A 19,993-nucleotide genomic window follows, 5' to 3' on the forward strand; every position below is an offset into this window, starting at 1 on the left:
AAACTCACCTGAGCTAACAGGTATGTGAGCTGGTTACTCTGCTGCGCTTAAAATTTCTTTTTTGGTTTGCTACAATGCCTTTTCTGAAACGTTGTCTCCCTCTGCTGGAACACTGACTTCTTTCATTTAATGCCTGCAGACTATAAAAGAGAAACCAACCCAAAAAGTTTGGTTGATTAGTCTGTGGCATTCTTTTAAACTGTTGCTTATGGCGGTCTCTGTGAGCTTCTCAGTGACATTCAGCCATCCAGGTATCCCGCCTGCAGTAGACGGAATGTGGCAATGGAACGCTGGCTGCGCGTGTCATAATAGGCTCTGAGCCTTTATATACCTGCGCACAGCAGCAGCCACCTTCAGTCTGCTGCTGGACAGCCAGCAGCAGCAGCAGCAGCAGCAGGAGAGGTAATTAATCAGCAACCCTCCTGCTAAGGGTAGACAGCTGCTCGTTCCACCCCCCCCCGCCTTAATTGGTTCTCCTCCCTTCCAACGGTGTTGAGGCGGGTGGGAACAGCCGGGGGTTGAGGGTACTGTGCTAAAAGAGGTGGAGTTATGCAGATCTAAAACGCGTGGATTGCAGCAGCAGCAAGCCGAAAAGTGCAGGCATGTGAGGGATCTAGAGGTTGACAGCATGTCTTCTTAACGGGAGTCCAGGTGGCCATCTCCACAAATGGACTTTTCAGAATCCTTGGGTGGCACCGTAGTCGGAAACCAATTCTGGTTATCGCTTCTCGGCCTTTTGGCTAAGATCAAGTGTAGTATCTGTTCTTATCAGTTTAATATCTGATACGTCCCCTATCTGGGGACCATATATTAAATGGATTTTTAGAACAGGGAGATGGAAAAAGAGCTTGCTCTGTCCACTCCACGCATTGACCTGGTATTGCAGTATCTCCAGGACCGGTGCACCCCTTCTTTAATGCAGTTTCTAAAATCAGAAAGAATTGAATTCAATGCTTTTTGTTCATTTGGCTTGTTTGTCGGATTTTGGGATGGACTCTTTGGCTTTGCTTTTCTTCTCCTCATTGGATTTTTCATGTTAAAAGTTGCAGAAGCCAGATGACAAGCTCATTTTGGTTCAACTTCAGCAACTGTGCATTGCATTGCCATGTAATGTAATGCAATGCTATCTATCTAGCTCTCCCTCTATACTTCCTTTTGGATAAACAGACATATTAGGCAAGCATTTTGGAGCTTTCACCTAAATAACTACAGGTGGTGAGATAAGCTGCACAATATAATTGACCTTTCAGTATATTGTTGCACACACACCATCTATTTAGCAAATGCCCTTGTTATCAACAGCAGCCTTTTAAACTCACCTGAGCTAACAGGTATGTGAGCTGGTTACTCTGCTGCGCTTAAAATTTCTTTTTTGGTTTGCTACAATGCCTTTTCTGAAACGTTGTCTCCCTCTGCTGGAACACTGACTTCTTTCATTTAATGCCTGCAGACTATAAAAGAGAAACCAACCCAAAAAGTTTGGTTGATTAGTCTGTGGCATTCTTTTAAACTGTTGCTTATGGCGGTCTCTGTGAGCTTCTCAGTGACATTCAGCCATCCAGGTATCCCACCTGCAGTAGACGGAATGTGGCAATGGAACGCTGGCTGCGCGTGTCATAATAGGCTCTGAGCCTTTATATACCTGCGCACAGCAGCAGCCACCTTCAGTCTGCTGCTGGACAGCCAGCAGCAGCAGCAGCAGCAGGAGAGGTAATTAATCAGCAACCCTCCTGCTAAGGGTAGACAGCTGCTCGTTCCACCCCCCCCCGCCTTAATTGGTTCTCTTCCCTTCCAACGGTGTTGAGGCGGGTGGGAACAGCCGGGGGTTGAGGGTACTGTGCTAAAAGAGGTGGAGTTATGCAGATCTAAAACGCGTGGATTGCAGCAGCAGCAAGCCGAAAAGTGCAGGCATGTGAGGGATCTAGAGGTTGACAGCATGTCTTCTTAACGGGAGTCCAGGTGGCCATCTCCACAAATGGACTTTTCAGAATCCTTGGGTGGCACCGTAGTCGGAAACCAATTCTGGTTATCGCTTCTCGGCCTTTTGGCTAAGATCAAGTGTAGTATCTGTTCTTATCAGTTTAATATCTGATACGTCCCCTATCTGGGGACCATATATTAAATGGATTTTTAGAACAGGGAGATGGAAAAAGAGCTTGCTCTGTCCACTCCACGCATTGACCTGGTATTGCAGTATCTCCAGGACCGGTGCACCCCTTCTTTAATGCAGTTTCTAAAATCAGAAAGAATTGAATTCAATGCTTTTTGTTCATTTGGCTTGTTTGTCGGATTTTGGGATGGACTCTTTGGCTTTGCTTTTCTTCTCCTCATTGGATTTTTCATGTTAAAAGTTGCAGAAGCCAGATGACAAGCTCATTTTGGTTCAACTTCAGCAACTGTGCATTGCATTGCCATGTAATGTAATGCAATGCTATCTATCTAGCTCTCCCTCTATACTTCCTTTTGGATAAACAGACATATTAGGCAAGCATTTTGGAGCTTTCACCTAAATAACTACAGGTGGTGAGATAAGCTGCACAATATAATTGACCTTTCAGTATATTGTTGCACACACACCATCTATTTAGCAAATGCCCTTGTTATCAACAGCAGCCTTTTAAACTCACCTGAGCTAACAGGTATGTGAGCTGGTTACTCTGCTGCGCTTAAAATTTCTTTTTTGGTTTGCTACAATGCCTTTTCTGAAACGTTGTCTCCCTCTGCTGGAACACTGACTTCTTTCATTTAATGCCTGCAGACTATAAAAGAGAAACCAACCCAAAAAGTTTGGTTGATTAGTCTGTGGCATTCTTTTAAACTGTTGCTTATGGCGGTCTCTGTGAGCTTCTCAGTGACATTCAGCCATCCAGGTATCCCACCTGCAGTAGACGGAATGTGGCAATGGAACGCTGGCTGCGCGTGTCATAATAGGCTCTGAGCCTTTATATACCTGCGCACAGCAGCAGCCACCTTCAGTCTGCTGCTGGACAGCCAGCAGCAGCAGCAGCAGCAGGAGAGGTAATTAATCAGCAACCCTCCTGCTAAGGGTAGACAGCTGCTCGTTCCACCCCCCCCCCCCCGCCTTAATTGGTTCTCCTCCCTTCCAACGGTGTTGAGGCGGGTGGGAACAGCCGGGGGTTGAGGGTACTGTGCTAAAAGAGGTGGAGTTATGCAGATCTAAAACGCGTGGATTGCAGCAGCAGCAAGCCGAAAAGTGCAGGCATGTGAGGGATCTAGAGGTTGACAGCATGTCTTCTTAACGGGAGTCCAGGTGGCCATCTCCACAAATGGACTTTTCAGAATCCTTGGGTGGCACCGTAGTCGGAAACCAATTCTGGTTATCGCTTCTCGGCCTTTTGGCTAAGATCAAGTGTAGTATCTTTCGAAAAGGCGGTTTTGGATGTTGGCCGCCCTAGTAGATTGATACATTATGCACACTGGGGTTTAGGCGCTTGTTAGTATGCCAGGTGGCTAATATAGTCATCTGGTGGAAAGCATGGCCCCCCAGGATCGACGCCATTGGGCCGGGGAAGATCGAAAGCCCGAAGTGTGAAGTGCCCCAGGAGTGGTGACCCTGGGGTGCCTTAACTCACTGGGATTGGGAACCCCACTTGAGTTTATGGCACATTTGCACAAGCACTTCAAATTTTCTTTCTTCGCACACACCCTTATTCCGGGCCTTCTGGCCTTAGGATGGGGAATTTTTCAATTCCCGGTCGAAGGTCCGGGCAGTATTATACTGTGAAACCTTCACTATTTATTTAATTTCTTTGTCACTGTGTGTCCACTTATTCACGTGTGTCACGTCCTACTAGGACTTTGTCGGGATGCGGTTCCCTTACGGGTTCCTCTCTTGGCAGGTCTAGGGGGGGAGTGTGTGGCCATCAGGTTCCGCTCCCCCCTGAACCCCCCCTGGCTCTCCTCTTTTGGGAGGAGAGCTTTGTTGGCTCCCCTCTTCCGGGAGGGGAGCACAGTCTTTGGCTCCCAGTGACTTGCTCGGGTGAGAACTCGGGCAGGTGCTGGGGGTAAGATTGGGTCGCCTCTGGCTTCGGCTGGAGGTGGCTTTTTGTCCCTGTTCCTCGCTGTGGCCTTTTGGCTCGGAGGGACGGGGAATGGTTTGGGGGACCCTTCTCCTTTTGGAGAGGGTTTCAAGAAGACCAGCATCCTAGTGCACTTTTTTTGTGGCACTTGTCACTTTTTTAAGCGCACTCGGGTTTTGTACACGAATTCGGGCTTTCGATAAAAAAAAAAATCTGTTCTTATAAGTTTAATATCTGATACGTCCCCTATCTGGGGACCATATATTAAATGGATTTTTAGAACAGGGAGATGGAAAAAGAGCTTGCTCTGTCCACTCCACGCATTGACCTGGTATTGCAGTATCTCCAGGACCGGTGCACCCCTTCTTTAATGCAGTTTCTAAAATCAGAAAGAATTGAATTCAATGCTTTTTGTTCATTTGGCTTGTTTGTCGGATTTTGGGATGGACTCTTTGGCTTTGCTTTTCTTCTCCTCATTGGATTTTTCATGTTAAAAGTTGCAGAAGCCAGATGACAAGCTCATTTTGGTTCAACTTCAGCAACTGTGCATTGCATTGCCATGTAATGTAATGCAATGCTATCTATCTAGCTCTCCCTCTATACTTCCTTTTGGATAAACAGACATATTAGGCAAGCATTTTGGAGCTTTCACCTAAATAACTACAGGTGGTGAGATAAGCTGCACAATATAATTGACCTTTCAGTATATTGTTGCACACACACCATCTATTTAGCAAATGCCCTTGTTATCAACAGCAGCCTTTTAAACTCACCTGAGCTAACAGGTATGTGAGCTGGTTACTCTGCTGCGCTTAAAATTTCTTTTTTGGTTTGCTACAATGCCTTTTCTGAAACGTTGTCTCCCTCTGCTGGAACACTGACTTCTTTCATTTAATGCCTGCAGACTATAAAAGAGAAACCAACCCAAAAAGTTTGGTTGATTAGTCTGTGGCATTCTTTTAAACTGTTGCTTATGGCGGTCTCTGTGAGCTTCTCAGTGACATTCAGCCATCCAGGTATCCCGCCTGCAGTAGACGGAATGTGGCAATGGAACGCTGGCTGCGCGTGTCATAATAGGCTCTGAGCCTTTATATACCTGCGCACAGCAGCAGCCACCTTCAGTCTGCTGCTGGACAGCCAGCAGCAGCAGCAGCAGCAGCAGGAGAGGTAATTAATCAGCAACCCTCCTGCTAAGGGTAGACAGCTGCTCGTTCCACCCCCCCCCCCCCCGCCTTAATTGGTTCTCCTCCCTTCCAACGGTGTTGAGGCGGGTGGGAACAGCCGGGGGTTGAGGGTACTGTGCTAAAAGAGGTGGAGTTATGCAGATCTAAAACGCGTGGATTGCAGCAGCAGCAAGCCGAAAAGTGCAGGCATGTGAGGGATCTAGAGGTTGACAGCATGTCTTCTTAACGGGAGTCCAGGTGGCCATCTCCACAAATGGACTTTTCAGAATCCTTGGGTGGCACCGTAGTCGGAAACCAATTCTGGTTATCGCTTCTCGGCCTTTTGGCTAAGATCAAGTGTAGTATCTGTTCTTATCAGTTTAATATCTGATACGTCCCCTATCTGGGGACCATATATTAAATGGATTTTTAGAACAGGGAGATGGAAAAAGAGCTTGCTCTGTCCACTCCACGCATTGACCTGGTATTGCAGTATCTCCAGGACCGGTGCACCCCTTCTTTAATGCAGTTTCTAAAATCAGAAAGAATTGAATTCAATGCTTTTTGTTCATTTGGCTTGTTTGTCGGATTTTGGGATGGACTCTTTGGCTTTGCTTTTCTTCTCCTCATTGGATTTTTCATGTTAAAAGTTGCAGAAGCCAGATGACAAGCTCATTTTGGTTCAACTTCAGCAACTGTGCATTGCATTGCCATGTAATGTAATGCAATGCTATCTATCTAGCTCTCCCTCTATACTTCCTTTTGGATAAACAGACATATTAGGCAAGCATTTTGGAGCTTTCACCTAAATAACTACAGGTGGTGAGATAAGCTGCACAATATAATTGACCTTTCAGTATATTGTTGCACACACACCATCTATTTAGCAAATGCCCTTGTTATCAACAGCAGCCTTTTAAACTCACCTGAGCTAACAGGTATGGGAGCTGGTTACTCTGCTGCGCTTAAAATTTTTTTTTTGGTTGGCTACAATGCCTTTTCTGAAACGTTGTCTCCCTCTGCTGGAACACTGACTTCTTTCATTTAATGCCTGCAGACTATAAAAGAGAAACCAACCCAAAAAGTTTGGTTGATTAGTCTGTGGCATTCTTTTAAACTGTTGCTTATGGCGGTCTCTGTGAGCTTCTCAGTGACATTCAGCCATCCAGGTATCCCGCCTGCAGTAGACGGAATGTGGCAATGGAACGCTGGCTGCGCGTGTCATAATAGGCTCTGAGCCTTTATATACCTGCGCACAGCAGCAGCCACCTTCAGTCTGCTGCTGGACAGCCAGCAGCAGCAGCAGCAGCAGGAGAGGTAATTAATCAGCAACCCTCCTGCTAAGGGTAGACAGCTGCTCGTTCCACCTCCCCCCCCGCCTTAATTGGTTCTCCTCCCTTCCAACGGTGTTGAGGCGGGTGGGAACAGCCGGGGGTTGAGGGTACTGTGCTAAAAGAGGTGGAGTTATGCAGATCTAAAACGCGTGGATTGCAGCAGCAGCAAGCCGAAAAGTGCAGGCATGTGAGGGATCTAGAGGTTGACAGCATGTCTTCTTAACGGGAGTCCAGGTGGCCATCTCCACAAATGGACTTTTCAGAATCCTTGGGTGGCACCGTAGTCGGAAACCAATTCTGGTTATCGCTTCTCGGCCTTTTGGCTAAGATCAAGTGTAGTATCTGTTCTTATCAGTTTAATATCTGATACGTCCCCTATCTGGGGACCATATATTAAATGGATTTTTAGAACAGGGAGATGGAAAAAGAGCTTGCTCTGTCCACTCCACGCATTGACCTGGTATTGCAGTATCTCCAGGACCGGTGCACCCCTTCTTTAATGCAGTTTCTAAAATCAGAAAGAATTGAATTCAATGCTTTTTGTTCATTTGGCTTGTTTGTCGGATTTTGGGATGGACTCTTTGGCTTTGCTTTTCTTCTCCTCATTGGATTTTTCATGTTAAAAGTTGCAGAAGCCAGATGACAAGCTCATTTTGGTTCAACTTCAGCAACTGTGCATTGCATTGCCATGTAATGTAATGCAATGCTATCTATCTAGCTCTCCCTCTATACTTCCTTTTGGATAAACAGACATATTAGGCAAGCATTTTGGAGCTTTCACCTAAATAACTACAGGTGGTGAGATAAGCTGCACAATATAATTGACCTTTCAGTATATTGTTGCACACACACCATCTATTTAGCAAATGCCCTTGTTATCAACAGCAGCCTTTTAAACTCACCTGAGCTAACAGGTATGTGAGCTGGTTACTCTGCTGCGCTTAAAATTTCTTTTTTGGTTTGCTACAATGCCTTTTCTGAAACGTTGTCTCCCTCTGCTGGAACACTGACTTCTTTCATTTAATGCCTGCAGACTATAAAAGAGAAACCAACCCAAAAAGTTTGGTTGATTAGTCTGTGGCATTCTTTTAAACTGTTGCTTATGGCGGTCTCTGTGAGCTTCTCAGTGACATTCAGCCATCCAGGTATCCCGCCTGCAGTAGACGGAATGTGGCAATGGAACGCTGGCTGCGCGTGTCATAATAGGCTCTGAGCCTTTATATACCTGCGCACAGCAGCAGCCACCTTCAGTCTGCTGCTGGACAGCCAGCAGCAGCAGCAGCAGCAGGAGAGGTAATTAATCAGCAACCCTCCTGCTAAGGGTAGACAGCTGCTCGTTCCACCCCCCCCCCCCGCCTTAATTGGTTCTCCTCCCTTCCAACGGTGTTGAGGCGGGTGGGAACAGCCGGGGGTTGAGGGTACTGTGCTAAAAGAGGTGGAGTTATGCAGATCTAAAACGCGTGGATTGCAGCAGCAGCAAGCCGAAAAGTGCAGGCATGTGAGGGATCTAGAGGTTGACAGCATGTCTTCTTAACGGGAGTCCAGGTGGCCATCTCCACAAATGGACTTTTCAGAATCCTTGGGTGGCACCGTAGTCGGAAACCAATTCTGGTTATCGCTTCTCGGCCTTTTGGCTAAGATAAAGTGTAGTATCTGTTCTTATCAGTTTAATATCTGATACGTCCCCTATCTGGGGACCATATATTAAATGGATTTTTAGAACAGGGAGATGGAAAAAGAGCTTGCTCTGTCCACTCCACGCATTGACCTGGTATTGCAGTATCTCCAGGACCGGTGCACCCCTTCTTTAATGCAGTTTCTAAAATCAGAAAGAATTGAATTCAATGCTTTTTGTTCATTTGGCTTGTTTGTCGGATTTTGGGATGGACTCTTTGGCTTTGCTTTTCTTCTCCTCATTGGATTTTTCATGTTAAAAGTTGCAGAAGCCAGATGACAAGCTCATTTTGGTTCAACTTCAGCAACTGTGCATTGCATTGCCATGTAATGTAATGTAATGCTATCTATCTAGCTCTCCCTCTATACTTCCTTTTGGATAAACAGACATATTAGGCAAGCATTTTGGAGCTTTCACCTAAATAACTACAGGTGGTGAGATAAGCTGCACAATATAATTGACCTTTCAGTATATTGTTGCACACACACCATCTATTTAGCAAATGCCCTTGTTATCAACAGCAGCCTTTTAAACTCACCTGAGCTAACAGGTATGTGAGCTGGTTACTCTGCTGCGCTTAAAATTTCTTTTTTGGTTTGCTACAATGCCTTTTCTGAAACGTTGTCTCCCTCTGCTGGAACACTGACTTCTTTCATTTAATGCCTGCAGACTATAAAAGAGAAACCAACCCAAAAAGTTTGGTTGATTAGTCTGTGGCATTCTTTTAAACTGTTGCTTATGGCGGTCTCTGTGAGCTTCTCAGTGACATTCAGCCATCCAGGTATCCCGCCTGCAGTAGACGGAATGTGGCAATGGAACGCTGGCTGCGCGTGTCATAATAGGCTCTGAGCCTTTATATACCTGCGCACAGCAGCAGCCACCTTCAGTCTGCTGCTGGACAGCCAGCAGCAGCAGCAGCAGCAGGAGAGGTAATTAATCAGCAACCCTCCTGCTAAGGGTAGACAGCTGCTCGTTCCACCCCCCCCCCCCGCCTTAATTGGTTCTCCTCCCTTCCAACGGTGTTGAGGCGGGTGGGACCAGCCGGGGGTTGAGGGTACTGTGCTAAAAGAGGTGGAGTTATGCAGATCTAAAACGCGTGGATTGCAGCAGCAGCAAGCCGAAAAGTGCAGGCATGTGAGGGATCTAGAGGTTGACAGCATGTCTTCTTAACGGGAGTCCAGGTGGCCATCTCCACAAATGGACTTTTCAGAATCCTTGGGTGGCACCGTAGTCGGAAACCAATTCTGGTTATCGCTTCTCGGCCTTTTGGCTAAGATCAAGTGTAGTATCTGTTCTTATCAGTTTAATATCTGATACGTCCCCTATCTGGGGACCATATATTAAATGGATTTTTAGAACAGGGAGATGGAAAAAGAGCTTGCTCTGTCCACTCCACGCATTGACCTGGTATTGCAGTATCTCCAGGACCGGTGCACCCCTTCTTTAATGCAGTTTCTAAAATCAGAAAGAATTGAATTCAATGCTTTTTGTTCATTTGGCTTGTTTGTCGGATTTTGGGATGGACTCTTTGGCTTTGCTTTTCTTCTCCTCATTGGATTTTTCATGTTAAAAGTTGCAGAAGCCAGATGACAAGCTCATTTTGGTTCAACTTCAGCAACTGTGCATTGCATTGCCATGTAATGTAATGCAATGCTATCTATCTAGCTCTCCCTCTATACTTCCTTTTGGATAAACAGACATATTAGGCAAGCATTTTGGAGCTTTCACCTAAATAACTATAGGTGGTGAGATAAGCTGCACAATATAATTGACCTTTCAGTATATTGTTGCACACACACCATCTATTTAGCAAATGCCCTTGTTATCAACAGCAGCCTTTTAAACTCACCTGAGCTAACAGGTATGTGAGCTGGTTACTCTGCTGCGCTTAAAATTTCTTTTTTGGTTTGCTACAATGCCTTTTCTGAAACGTTGTCTCCCTCTGCTGGAACACTGACTTCTTTCATTTAATGCCTGCAGACTATAAAAGAGAAACCAACCCAAAAAGTTTGGTTGATTAGTCTGTGGCATTCTTTTAAACTGTTGCTTATGGCGGTCTCTGTGAGCTTCTCAGTGACATTCAGCCATCCAGGTATCCCGCCTGCAGTAGACGGAATGTGGCAATGGAACGCTGGCTGCGCGTGTCATAATAGGCTCTGAGCCTTTATATACCTGCGCACAGCAGCAGCCACCTTCAGTCTGCTGCTAGACAGCCAGCAGCAGCAGCAGCATCAGGAGAGGTAATTAATCAGCAACCCTCCTGCTAAGGGTAGACAGCTGCTCGTTCCACCCCCCCCCCCGCCTTAATTGGTTCTCCTCCCTTCCAACGGTGTTGAGGCGGGTGGGAACAGCCGGGGGTTGAGGGTACTGTGCTAAAAGAGGTGGAGTTATGCAGATCTAAAACGCGTGGATTGCAGCAGCAGCAAGCCGAAAAGTGCAGGCATGTGAGGGATCTAGAGGTTGACAGCATGTCTTCTTAACGGGAGTCCAGGTGGCCATCTCCACAAATGGACTTTTCAGAATCCTTGGGTGGCACCGTAGTCGGAAACCAATTCTGGTTATCGCTTCTCGGCCTTTTGGCTAAGATCAAGTGTAGTATCTTTCGAAAAGGCGGTTTTGGATGTTGGCCGCCCTAGTAGATTGATACATTATGCACACTGGGGTTTAGGCGCTTGTTAGTACGCCAGGTGGCTAATATAGTCATCTGGTGGAAAGCATGGCCCCCCAGGATCGACGCCATTGGGCCGGGGAAGATCGAAAGCCCGAAGTGTGAAGTGCCCCAGGAGTGGTGACCCTGGGGTGCCTTAACTCACTGGGATTGGGAACCCCACTTGAGTTTATGGCACATTTGCACAAGCACTTCAAATTTTCTTTCTTCGCACACACCCTTATTCCGGGCCTTCTGGCCTTAGGATGGGGAATTTTTCAATTCCCGGTCGAAGGTCCGGGCAGTATTATACTGTGAAACCTTCACTATTTATTTAATTTCTTTGTCACTGTGTGTCCACTTATTCACGTGTGTCACGTCCTACTAGGATTTTGTCGGGATGCGGTTCCCTTACGGGTTCCTCTCTTGGCAGGTCTAGGGGGGGAGTGTGTGGCCATCAGGTTCCGCTCCCCCCTGAACCCCCCCTGGCTCTCCTCTTTTGGGAGGAGAGCGTTGTTGGCTCCCCTCTTCCGGGAGGGGAGCACAGTCTTTGGCTCCCAGTGCCTTGCTCGGGTGAGAACTCGGGCAGGTGCAGGGGGTAAGATTGGGTCGCCTCTGGCTTCGGCTGGAGGTGGCTTTTTGTCCCTGTTCCTCGCTGTGGCCTTTTGGCTCGGAGGGACGGGGAATGGTTTGGGGGACCCTTCTCCTTTTGGAGAGGGTTTCAAGAAGACCAGCATCCTAGTGCACTTTTTTTGTGGCACTTGTCACTTTTTTAAGCGCACTCGGGTTTTGTACACGAATTCGGGCTTTCGATAGAAAAAAAAAAAAGCAAAAAGAAAAAAAATCTGTTCTTATCAGTTTAATATCTGATACGTCCCCTATCTGGGGACCATATATTAAATGGATTTTTAGAACAGGGAGATGGAAAAAGAGCTTGCTCTGTCCACTCCACACATTGACCTGGTATTGCAGTATCTCCAGGACCGGTGCACCCCTTCTTTAATGCAGTTTCTAAAATCAGAAAGAATTGAATTCAATGCTTTTTGTTCATTTGGCTTGTTTGTCGGATTTTGGGATGGACTCTTTGGCTTTGCTTTTCTTCTCCTCATTGGATTTTTCATGTTAAAAGTTGCAGAAGCCAGATGACAAGCTCATTTTGGTTCAACTTCAGCAACTGTGCATTGCATTGCCATGTAATGTAATGCAATGCTATCTATCTAGCTCTCCCTCTATACTTCCTTTTGGATAAACAGACATATTAGGCAAGCATTTTGGAGCTTTCACCTAAATAACTACAGGTGGTGAGATAAGCTGCACAATATAATTGACCTTTCAGTATATTGTTGCACACACACCATCTATTTAGCAAATGCCCTTGTTATCAACAGCAGCCTTTTAAACTCACCTGAGCTAACAGGTATGTGAGCTGGTTACTCTGCTGCGCTTAAAATTTCTTTTTTGGTTTGCTACAATGCCTTTTCTGAAACGTTGTCTCCCTCTGCTGGAACACTGACTTCTTTCATTTAATGCCTGCAGACTATAAAAGAGAAACCAACCCAAAAAGTTTGGTTGATTAGTCTGTGGCATTCTTTTAAACTGTTGCTTATGGCGGTCTCTGTGAGCTTCTCAGTGACATTCAGCCATCCAGGTATCCCGCCTGCAGTAGACGGAATGTGGCAATGGAACGCTGGCTGCGCGTGTCATAATAGGCTCTGAGCCTTTATATACCTGCGCACAGCAGCAGCCACCTTCAGTCTGCTGCTGGACAGCCAGCAGCAGCAGCAGCAGCAGGAGAGGTAATTAATCAGCAACCCTCCTGCTAAGGGTAGACAGCTGCTCGTTCCACCCCCCCCCCCGCCTTAATTGGTTCTCCTCCCTTCCAACGGTGTTGAGGCGGGTGGGAACAGCCGGGGGTTGAGGGTACTGTGCTAAAAGAGGTGGAGTTATGCAGATCTAAAACGCGTGGATTGCAGCAGCAGCAAGCCGAAAAGTGCAGGCATGTGAGGGATCTAGAGGTTGACAGCATGTCTTCTTAACGGGAGTCCAGGTGGCCATCTCCACAAATGGACTTTTCAGAATCCTTGGATGGCACCGTAGTCGGAAACCAATTCTGGTTATCGCTTCTCGGCCTTTTGGCTAAGATCAAGTGTAGTATCTGTTCTTATCAGTTTAATATCTGATACGTCCCCTATCTGGGGACCATATATTAAATGGATTTTTAGAACAGGGAGATGGAAAAAGAGCTTGCTCTGTCCACTCCACGCATTGACCTGGTATTGCAGTATCTCCAGGACCGGTGCACCCCTTCTTTAATGCAGTTTCTAAAATCAGAAAGAATTGAATTCAATGCTTTTTGTTCATTTGGCTTGTTTGTCGGATTTTGGGATGGACTCTTTGGCTTTGCTTTTCTTCTCCTCATTGGATTTTTCATGTTAAAAGTTGCAGAAGCCAGATGACAAGCTCATTTTGGTTCAACTTCAGCAACTGTGCATTGCATTGCCATGTAATGTAATGCAATGCTATCTATCTAGCCCTCCCTCTATACTTCCTTTTGGATAAACAGACATATTAGGCAAGCATTTTGGAGCTTTCACCTAAATAACTACAGGTGGTGAGATAAGCTGCACAATATAATTGACCTTTCAGTATATTGTTGCACACACACCATCTATTTAGCAAATGCCCTTGTTATCAACAGCAGCCTTTTAAACTCACCTGAGCTAACAGGTATGTGAGCTGGTTACTCTGCTGCGCTTAAAATTTCTTTTTTGGTTTGCTACAATGCCTTTTCTGAAACGTTGTCTCCCTCTGCTGGAACACTGACTTCTTTCATTTAATGCCTGCAGACTATAAAAGAGAAACCAACCCAAAAAGTTTGGTTGATTAGTCTGTGGCATTCTTTTAAACTGTTGCTTATGGCGGTCTCTGTGAGCTTCTCAGTGACATTCAGCCATCCAGGTATCCCGCCTGCAGTAGACGGAATGTGGCAATGGAACGCTGGCTGCGCGTGTCATAATAGGCTCTGAGCCTTTATATACCTGCGCACAGCAGCAGCCACCTTCAGTCTGCTGCTGGACAGCCAGCAGCAGCAGCAGCAGCAGGAGAGGTAATTAATCAGCAACCCTCCTGCTAAGGGTAGACAGCTGCTCGTTCCACCCCCCCCCCCACCTTAATTGGTTCTCCTCCCTTCTAACGGTGTTGAGGCGGGTGGGAACAGCCGGGGGTTGAGGGTACTGTGCTAAAAGAGGTGGAGTTATGCAGATCTAAAACGCGTGGATTGCAGCAGCAGCAAGCCGAAAAGTGCAGGCATGTGAGGGATCTAGAGGTTGACAGCATGTCTTCTTAACGGGAGACCAGGTGGCCATCTCCAGAAATGGACTTTTCAGAATCCTTGGGTGGCACCGTAGTCGGAAACCAATTCTGGTTATCGCTTCTCGGCCTTTTGGCTAAGATCAAGTGTAGTATCTGTTCTTATCAGTTTAATATCTGATACGTCCCCTATCTGGGGACCATATATTAAATGGATTTTTAGAACAGGGAGATGGAAAAAGAGCTTGCTCTGTCCACTCCACGCATTGACCTGGTATTGCAGTATCTCCAGGACCGGTGCACCCCTTCTTTAATGCAGTTTCTAAAATCAGAAAGAATTGAATTCAATGCTTTTTGTTCATTTGGCTTGTTTGTCGGATTTTGGGATGGACTCTTTGGCTTTGCTTTTCTTCTCCTCATTGGATTTTTCATGTTAAAAGTTGCAGAAGCCAGATGACAAGCTCATTTTGGTTCAACTTCAGCAACTGTGCATTGCATTGCCATGTAATGTAATGCAATGCTATCTATCTAGCTCTCCCTCTATACTTCCTTTTGGATAAACAGACATATTAGGCAAGAATTTTGGAGCTTTCACCTAAATAACTACAGGTGGTGAGATAAGCTGCACAATATAATTGACCTTTCAGTATATTGTTGCACACACACCATCTATTTAGCAAATGCCCTTGTTATCAACAGCAGCCTTTTAAACTCACCTGAGCAAACAGGTTTGTGAGCTGGTTACTCTGCTGCGCTTAAAATTTCTTTTTTGGTTTGCTACAATGCCTTTTCTGAAACGTTGTCTCCCTCTGCTGGAACACTGACTTCTTTCATTTAATGCCTGCAGACTATAAAAGAGAAACCAACCCAAAAAGTTTGGTTGATTAGTCTGTGGCATTCTTTTAAACTGTTGCTTATGGCGGTCTCTGTGAGCTTCTCAGTGACATTCAGCCATCCAGGTATCCTGCCTGCAGTAGACGGAATGTGGCAATGGAACGCTGGCTGCGCGTGTCATAATAGGCTCTGAGCCTTTATATACCTGCGCACAGCAGCAGCCACCTTCAGTCTGCTGCTGGACAGCCAGCAGCAGCAGCAGCAGCAGGAGAGGTAATTAATCAGCAGCCCTCCTGCTAAGGGTAGACAGCTGCTCGTTCCACCCCCCCCCGCCTTAATTGGTTCTCCTCCCTTCCAACGGTGTTGAGGCGGGTGGGAACAGCCGGGGGTTGAGGGTACTGTGCTAAAAGAGGTGGAGTTATGCAGATCTAAAACGCGTGGATTGCAGCAGCAGCATGCCGAAAAGTGCAGGCATGTGAGGGATCTAGAGGTTGACAGCATGTCTTCTTAACGGGAGTCCAGGTGGCCATCTCCACAAATGGACTTTTCAGAATCCTTGGGTGGCACCGTAGTCGGAAACCAATTCTGGTTATCGCTTCTCGGCCTTTTGGCTAAGATCAAGTGTAGTATCTGTTCTTATCAGTTTAATATCTGATACGTCCCCTATCTGGGGACCATATATTAAATGGATTTTTAGAACAGGGAGATGGAAAAAGAGCTTGCTCTGTCCACTCCACGCATTGACCTGGTATTGCAGTATCTCCAGGACCGGTGCACCCCTTCTTTAATGCAGTTTCTAAAATCAGAAAGAATTGAATTCAATGCTTTTTGTTCATTTGGCTTGTTTGTCGGATTTTGGGATGGACTCTTTGGCTTTGCTTTTCTTCTCCTCATTGGATTTTTCATGTTAAAAGTTGCAGAAGCCAGATGACAAGCTCATTTTGGTTCAACTTCAGCAACTGTGCATTGCATTGCCATGTAATGTAATGCAATGCTATCTATCTAGCTCTCCCTCTATACTTCCTTTTGGATAAACAGACATATTAGGCAAGCATTTTGGAGCTTTCACCTAAATAACTACAGGTGGTGAGATAAGCTGCACAATATAATTGACCTTTCAGTATATTGTTGCACACACACCATCTATTTAGCAAATGCCCTTGTTATCAACAGCAGCCTTTTAAACTCACCTGAGCTAACAGGTATGTGAGCTGGTTACTCTGCTGCGCTTAAAATTTCTTTTTTGGTTTGCTACAATGCCTTTTCTGAAACGTTGTCTCCCTCTGCTGGAACACTGACTTCTTTCATTTAATGCCTGCAGACTATAAAAGAGAAACCAACCCAAAAAGTTTGGTTGATTAGTCTGTGGCATTCTTTTAAACTGTTGCTTATGGCGGTCTCTGTGAGCTTCTCAGTGACATTCAGCCATCCAGGTATCCCGCCTGCAGTAGACGGAATGTGGCAATGGAACGCTGGCTGCGCGTGTCATAATAGGCTCTGAGCCTTTATATACCTGCGCACAGCAGCAGCCACCTTCAGTCTGCTGCTGGACAGCCAGCAGCAGCAGCAGGAGAGGTAATTAATCAGCAACCCTCCTGCTAAGGGTAGACAGCTGCTCGTTCCACCCCCCCCCCCGCCTTAATTGGTTCTCCTCCCTTCCAACGGTGTTGAGGCGGGTGGGAACAGCCGGGGGTTGAGGGTACTGTGCTAAAAGAGGTGGAGTTATGCAGATCTAAAACGCGTGGATTGCAGCAGCAGCAAGCCGAAAAGTGCAGGCATGTGAGGGATCTAGAGGTTGACAGCATGTCTTCTTAACGGGAGTCCAGGTGGCCATCTCCACAAATGGACTTTTAAGAATCCTTGGGTGGCACTGTAGTCGGAAACCAATTCTGGTTATCGCTTCTCGGCCTTTTGGCTAAGATCAAGTGTAGTATCTGTTCTTATCAGTTTAATATCTGATACGTCCCCTATCTGGGGACCATATATTAAATGGATTTTTAGAACAGGGAGATGGAAAAAGAGCTTGCTCTGTCCACTCCACGCATTGACCTGGTATTGCAGTATCTCCAGGACCGGTGCACCCCTTCTTTAATGCAGTTTCTAAAATCAGAAAGAATTGAATTCAATGCTTTTTGTTCATTTGGCTTGTTTGTCGGATTTTGGGATGGACTCTTTGGCTTTGCTTTTCTTCTCCTCATTGGATTTTTCATGTTAAAAGTTGCAGAAGCCAGATGACAAGCTCATTTTGGTTCAACTTCAGCAACTGTGCATTGCATTGCCATGTAATGTAATGCAATGCTATCTATCTAGCTCTCCCTCTATACTTCCTTTTGGATAAACAGACATATTAGGCAAGCATTTTGGAGCTTTCACCTAAATAACTACAGGTGGTGAGATAAGCTGCACAATATAATTGACCTTTCAGTATATTGTTGCACACACACCATCTATTTAGCAAATGCCCTTGTTATCAACAGCAGCCTTTTAAACTCACCTGAGCTAACAGGTATGTGAGCTGGTTACTCTGCTGCGCTTAAAATTTCTTTTTTGGTTTGCTACAATGCCTTTTCTGAAACGTTGTCTCCCTCTGCTGGAACACTGACTTCTTTCATTTAATGCCTGCAGACTATAAAAGAGAAACCAACCCAAAAAGTTTGGTTGATTAGTCTGTGGCATTCTTTTAAACTGTTGCTTATGGCGGTCTCTGTGAGCTTCTCAGTGACATTCAGCCATCCAGGTATCCCGCCTGCAGTAGACGGAATGTGGCAATGGAACGCTGGCTGCGCGTGTCATAATAGGCTCTGAGCCTTTATATACCTGCGCACAGCAGCAGCCACCTTCAGTCTGCTGCTGGACAGCCAGCAGCAGCAGCAGCAGCAGGAGAGGTAATTAATCAGCAACCCTCCTGCTAAGGGTAGACAGCTGCTCGTTCCACCCCCCCCCCGCCTTAATTGGTTCTCCTCCCTTCCAACGGTGTTGAGGCGGGTGGGAACAGCCGGGGGTTGAGGGTACTGTGCTAAAAGAGGTGGAGTTATGCAGATCTAAAACGCGTGGATTGCAGCAGCAGCAAGCCGAAAAGTGCAGGCATGTGAGGGATCTAGAGGTTGACAGCATGTCTTCTTAACGGGAGTCCAGGTGGCCATCTCCACAAATGGACTTTTCAGAATCCTTGGGTGGCACCGTAGTCGGAAACCAATTCTGGTTATCGCTTCTCGGCCTTTTGGCTAAGATCAAGTGTAGTATCTGTTCTTATCAGTTTAATATCTGATACGTCCCCTATCTGGGGACCATATATTAAATGGATTTTTAGAACAGGGAGATGGAAAAAGAGCTTGCTCTGTCCACTCCACGCATTGACCTGGTATTGCAGTATCTCCAGGACCGGTGCACCCCTTCTTTAATGCAGTTTCTAAAATCAGAAAGAATTGAATTCAATGCTTTTTGTTCATTTGGCTTGTTTGTCGGATTTTGGGATGGACTCTTTGGCTTTGCTTTTCTTCTCCTCATTGGATTTTTCATGTTAAAAGTTGCAGAAGCCAGATGACAAGCTCATTTTGGTTCAACTTCAGCAACTGTGCATTGCATTGCCATGTAATGTAATGCAATGCTATCTATCTAGCTCTCCCTCTATACTTCCTTTTGGATAAACAGACATATTAGGCAAGCATTTTGGAGCTTTCACCTAAATAACTACAGGTGGTGAGATAAGCTGCACAATATAATTGACCTTTCAGTATATTGTTGCACACACACCATCTATTTAGCAAATGCCCTTGTTATCAACAGCAGCCTTTTAAACTCACCTGAGCTAACAGGTATGTGAGCTGGTTACTCTGCTGCGCTTAAAATTTCTTTTTTGGTTTGCTACAATGCCTTTTCTGAAACGTTGTCTCCCTCTGCTGGAACACTGACTTCTTTCATTTAATGCCTGCAGACTATAAAAGAGAAACCAACCCAAAAAGTTTGGTTGATTAGTCTGTGGCATTCTTTTAAACTGTTGCTTATGGCGGTCTCTGTGAGCTTCTCAGTGACATTCAGCCATCCAGGTATCCCGCCTGCAGTAGACGGAATGTGGCAATGGAACGCTGGCTGCGCGTGTCATAATAGGCTCTGAGCCTTTATATACCTGCGCACAGCAGCAGCCACCTTCAGTCTGCTGCTGGACAGCCAGCAGCAGCAGCAGCAGCAGGAGAGGTAATTAATCAGCAACCCTCCTGCTAAGGGTAGACAGCTGCTCGTTCCACCCCCCCCCCCCGCCTTAATTGGTTCTCCTCCCTTCCAACGGTGTTGAGGCGGGTGGGAACAGCCGGGGGTTGAGGGTACTGTGCTAAAAGAGGTGGAGTTATGCAGATCTAAAACGCGTGGATTGCAGCAGCAGCAAGCCGAAAAGTGCAGGCATGTGAGGGATCTAGAGGTTGACAGCATGTCTTCTTAACGGGAGTCCAGGTGGCCATCTCCACAAATGGACTTTTCAGAATCCTTGGGTGGCACCGTAGTCGGAAACCAATTCTGGTTATCGCTTCTCGGCCTTTTGGCTAAGATCAAGTGTAGTATCTGTTCTTATCAGTTTAATATCTGATACGTCCCCTATCTGGGGACCATATATTAAATGGATTTTTAGAACAGGGAGATGGAAAAAGAGCTTGCTCTGTCCACTCCACGCATTGACCTGGTATTGCAGTATCTCCAGGACCGGTGCACCCCTTCTTTAATGCAGTTTCTAAAATCAGAAAGAATTGAATTCAATGCTTTTTGTTCATTTGGCTTGTTTGTCGGATTTTGGGATGGACTCTTTGGCTTTGCTTTTCTTCTCCTCATTGGATTTTTCATGTTAAAAGTTGCAGAAGCCAGATGACAAGCTCATTTTGGTTCAACTTCAGCAACTGTGCATTGCATTGCCATGTAATGTAATGCAATGCTATCTATCTAGCTCTCCCTCTATACTTCCTTTTGGATAAACAGACATATTAGGAAAGCATTTTGGAGCTTTC

General features: G+C 46.0%; 14 non-coding genes and 2 pseudogenes across 14 annotated transcripts; all 16 read left to right on the forward strand.

The window, feature by feature from the left end:
- The first annotated feature begins 720 nt into the window (after positions 1-720).
- LOC141159033 (U2 spliceosomal RNA) lies at positions 721-911 on the forward strand. Its single transcript, XR_012249048.1, has one exon. It is a non-coding gene; the product is annotated as a U2 spliceosomal RNA (small nuclear RNA).
- A 1,117-nt stretch (positions 912-2,028) lies between these two features.
- On the forward strand, positions 2,029-2,219 carry LOC141159034 (U2 spliceosomal RNA). The gene has a single exon (XR_012249049.1). It is a non-coding gene; the product is annotated as a U2 spliceosomal RNA (small nuclear RNA).
- A 1,121-nt stretch (positions 2,220-3,340) lies between these two features.
- On the forward strand, positions 3,341-3,432 carry LOC141160449 (U2 spliceosomal RNA; annotated as a pseudogene).
- Positions 3,433-4,222: 790 nt separating this feature from the next.
- LOC141160195 (U2 spliceosomal RNA) lies at positions 4,223-4,405 on the forward strand. Its single transcript, XR_012250152.1, has one exon. It is a non-coding gene; the product is annotated as a U2 spliceosomal RNA (small nuclear RNA).
- Positions 4,406-5,530: 1,125 nt separating this feature from the next.
- On the forward strand, positions 5,531-5,721 carry LOC141159035 (U2 spliceosomal RNA). The gene has a single exon (XR_012249050.1). It is a non-coding gene; the product is annotated as a U2 spliceosomal RNA (small nuclear RNA).
- Positions 5,722-6,840: 1,119 nt separating this feature from the next.
- On the forward strand, positions 6,841-7,031 carry LOC141159036 (U2 spliceosomal RNA). The gene has a single exon (XR_012249051.1). It is a non-coding gene; the product is annotated as a U2 spliceosomal RNA (small nuclear RNA).
- Positions 7,032-8,151: 1,120 nt separating this feature from the next.
- LOC141159917 (U2 spliceosomal RNA) lies at positions 8,152-8,342 on the forward strand. Its single transcript, XR_012249910.1, has one exon. It is a non-coding gene; the product is annotated as a U2 spliceosomal RNA (small nuclear RNA).
- A 1,120-nt stretch (positions 8,343-9,462) lies between these two features.
- Positions 9,463-9,653, forward strand: LOC141159037 (U2 spliceosomal RNA). The gene has a single exon (XR_012249052.1). It is a non-coding gene; the product is annotated as a U2 spliceosomal RNA (small nuclear RNA).
- Positions 9,654-10,772: 1,119 nt separating this feature from the next.
- On the forward strand, positions 10,773-10,864 carry LOC141160450 (U2 spliceosomal RNA; annotated as a pseudogene).
- Positions 10,865-11,661: 797 nt separating this feature from the next.
- On the forward strand, positions 11,662-11,856 carry LOC141160253 (U2 spliceosomal RNA). The gene has a single exon (XR_012250202.1). It is a non-coding gene; the product is annotated as a U2 spliceosomal RNA (small nuclear RNA).
- Positions 11,857-12,975: 1,119 nt separating this feature from the next.
- On the forward strand, positions 12,976-13,166 carry LOC141159038 (U2 spliceosomal RNA). Its single transcript, XR_012249053.1, has one exon. It is a non-coding gene; the product is annotated as a U2 spliceosomal RNA (small nuclear RNA).
- A 1,119-nt stretch (positions 13,167-14,285) lies between these two features.
- LOC141159039 (U2 spliceosomal RNA) lies at positions 14,286-14,476 on the forward strand. Its single transcript, XR_012249054.1, has one exon. It is a non-coding gene; the product is annotated as a U2 spliceosomal RNA (small nuclear RNA).
- A 1,117-nt stretch (positions 14,477-15,593) lies between these two features.
- Positions 15,594-15,784, forward strand: LOC141159040 (U2 spliceosomal RNA). Its single transcript, XR_012249055.1, has one exon. It is a non-coding gene; the product is annotated as a U2 spliceosomal RNA (small nuclear RNA).
- Positions 15,785-16,897: 1,113 nt separating this feature from the next.
- LOC141159041 (U2 spliceosomal RNA) lies at positions 16,898-17,088 on the forward strand. The gene has a single exon (XR_012249056.1). It is a non-coding gene; the product is annotated as a U2 spliceosomal RNA (small nuclear RNA).
- Positions 17,089-18,206: 1,118 nt separating this feature from the next.
- On the forward strand, positions 18,207-18,397 carry LOC141159043 (U2 spliceosomal RNA). Its single transcript, XR_012249058.1, has one exon. It is a non-coding gene; the product is annotated as a U2 spliceosomal RNA (small nuclear RNA).
- Positions 18,398-19,517: 1,120 nt separating this feature from the next.
- Positions 19,518-19,708, forward strand: LOC141159044 (U2 spliceosomal RNA). Its single transcript, XR_012249059.1, has one exon. It is a non-coding gene; the product is annotated as a U2 spliceosomal RNA (small nuclear RNA).
- Positions 19,709-19,993: the final 285 nt, after the last annotated feature.

This window comes from Phyllobates terribilis, unplaced genomic scaffold, assembly GCF_046119375.1.
Source record: "Phyllobates terribilis strain yellow unplaced genomic scaffold, ASM4611937v1 Scaffold_8__6_contigs__length_399053987, whole genome shotgun sequence".
Lineage (NCBI taxonomy): Eukaryota > Metazoa > Chordata > Amphibia > Anura > Dendrobatidae > Phyllobates > Phyllobates terribilis.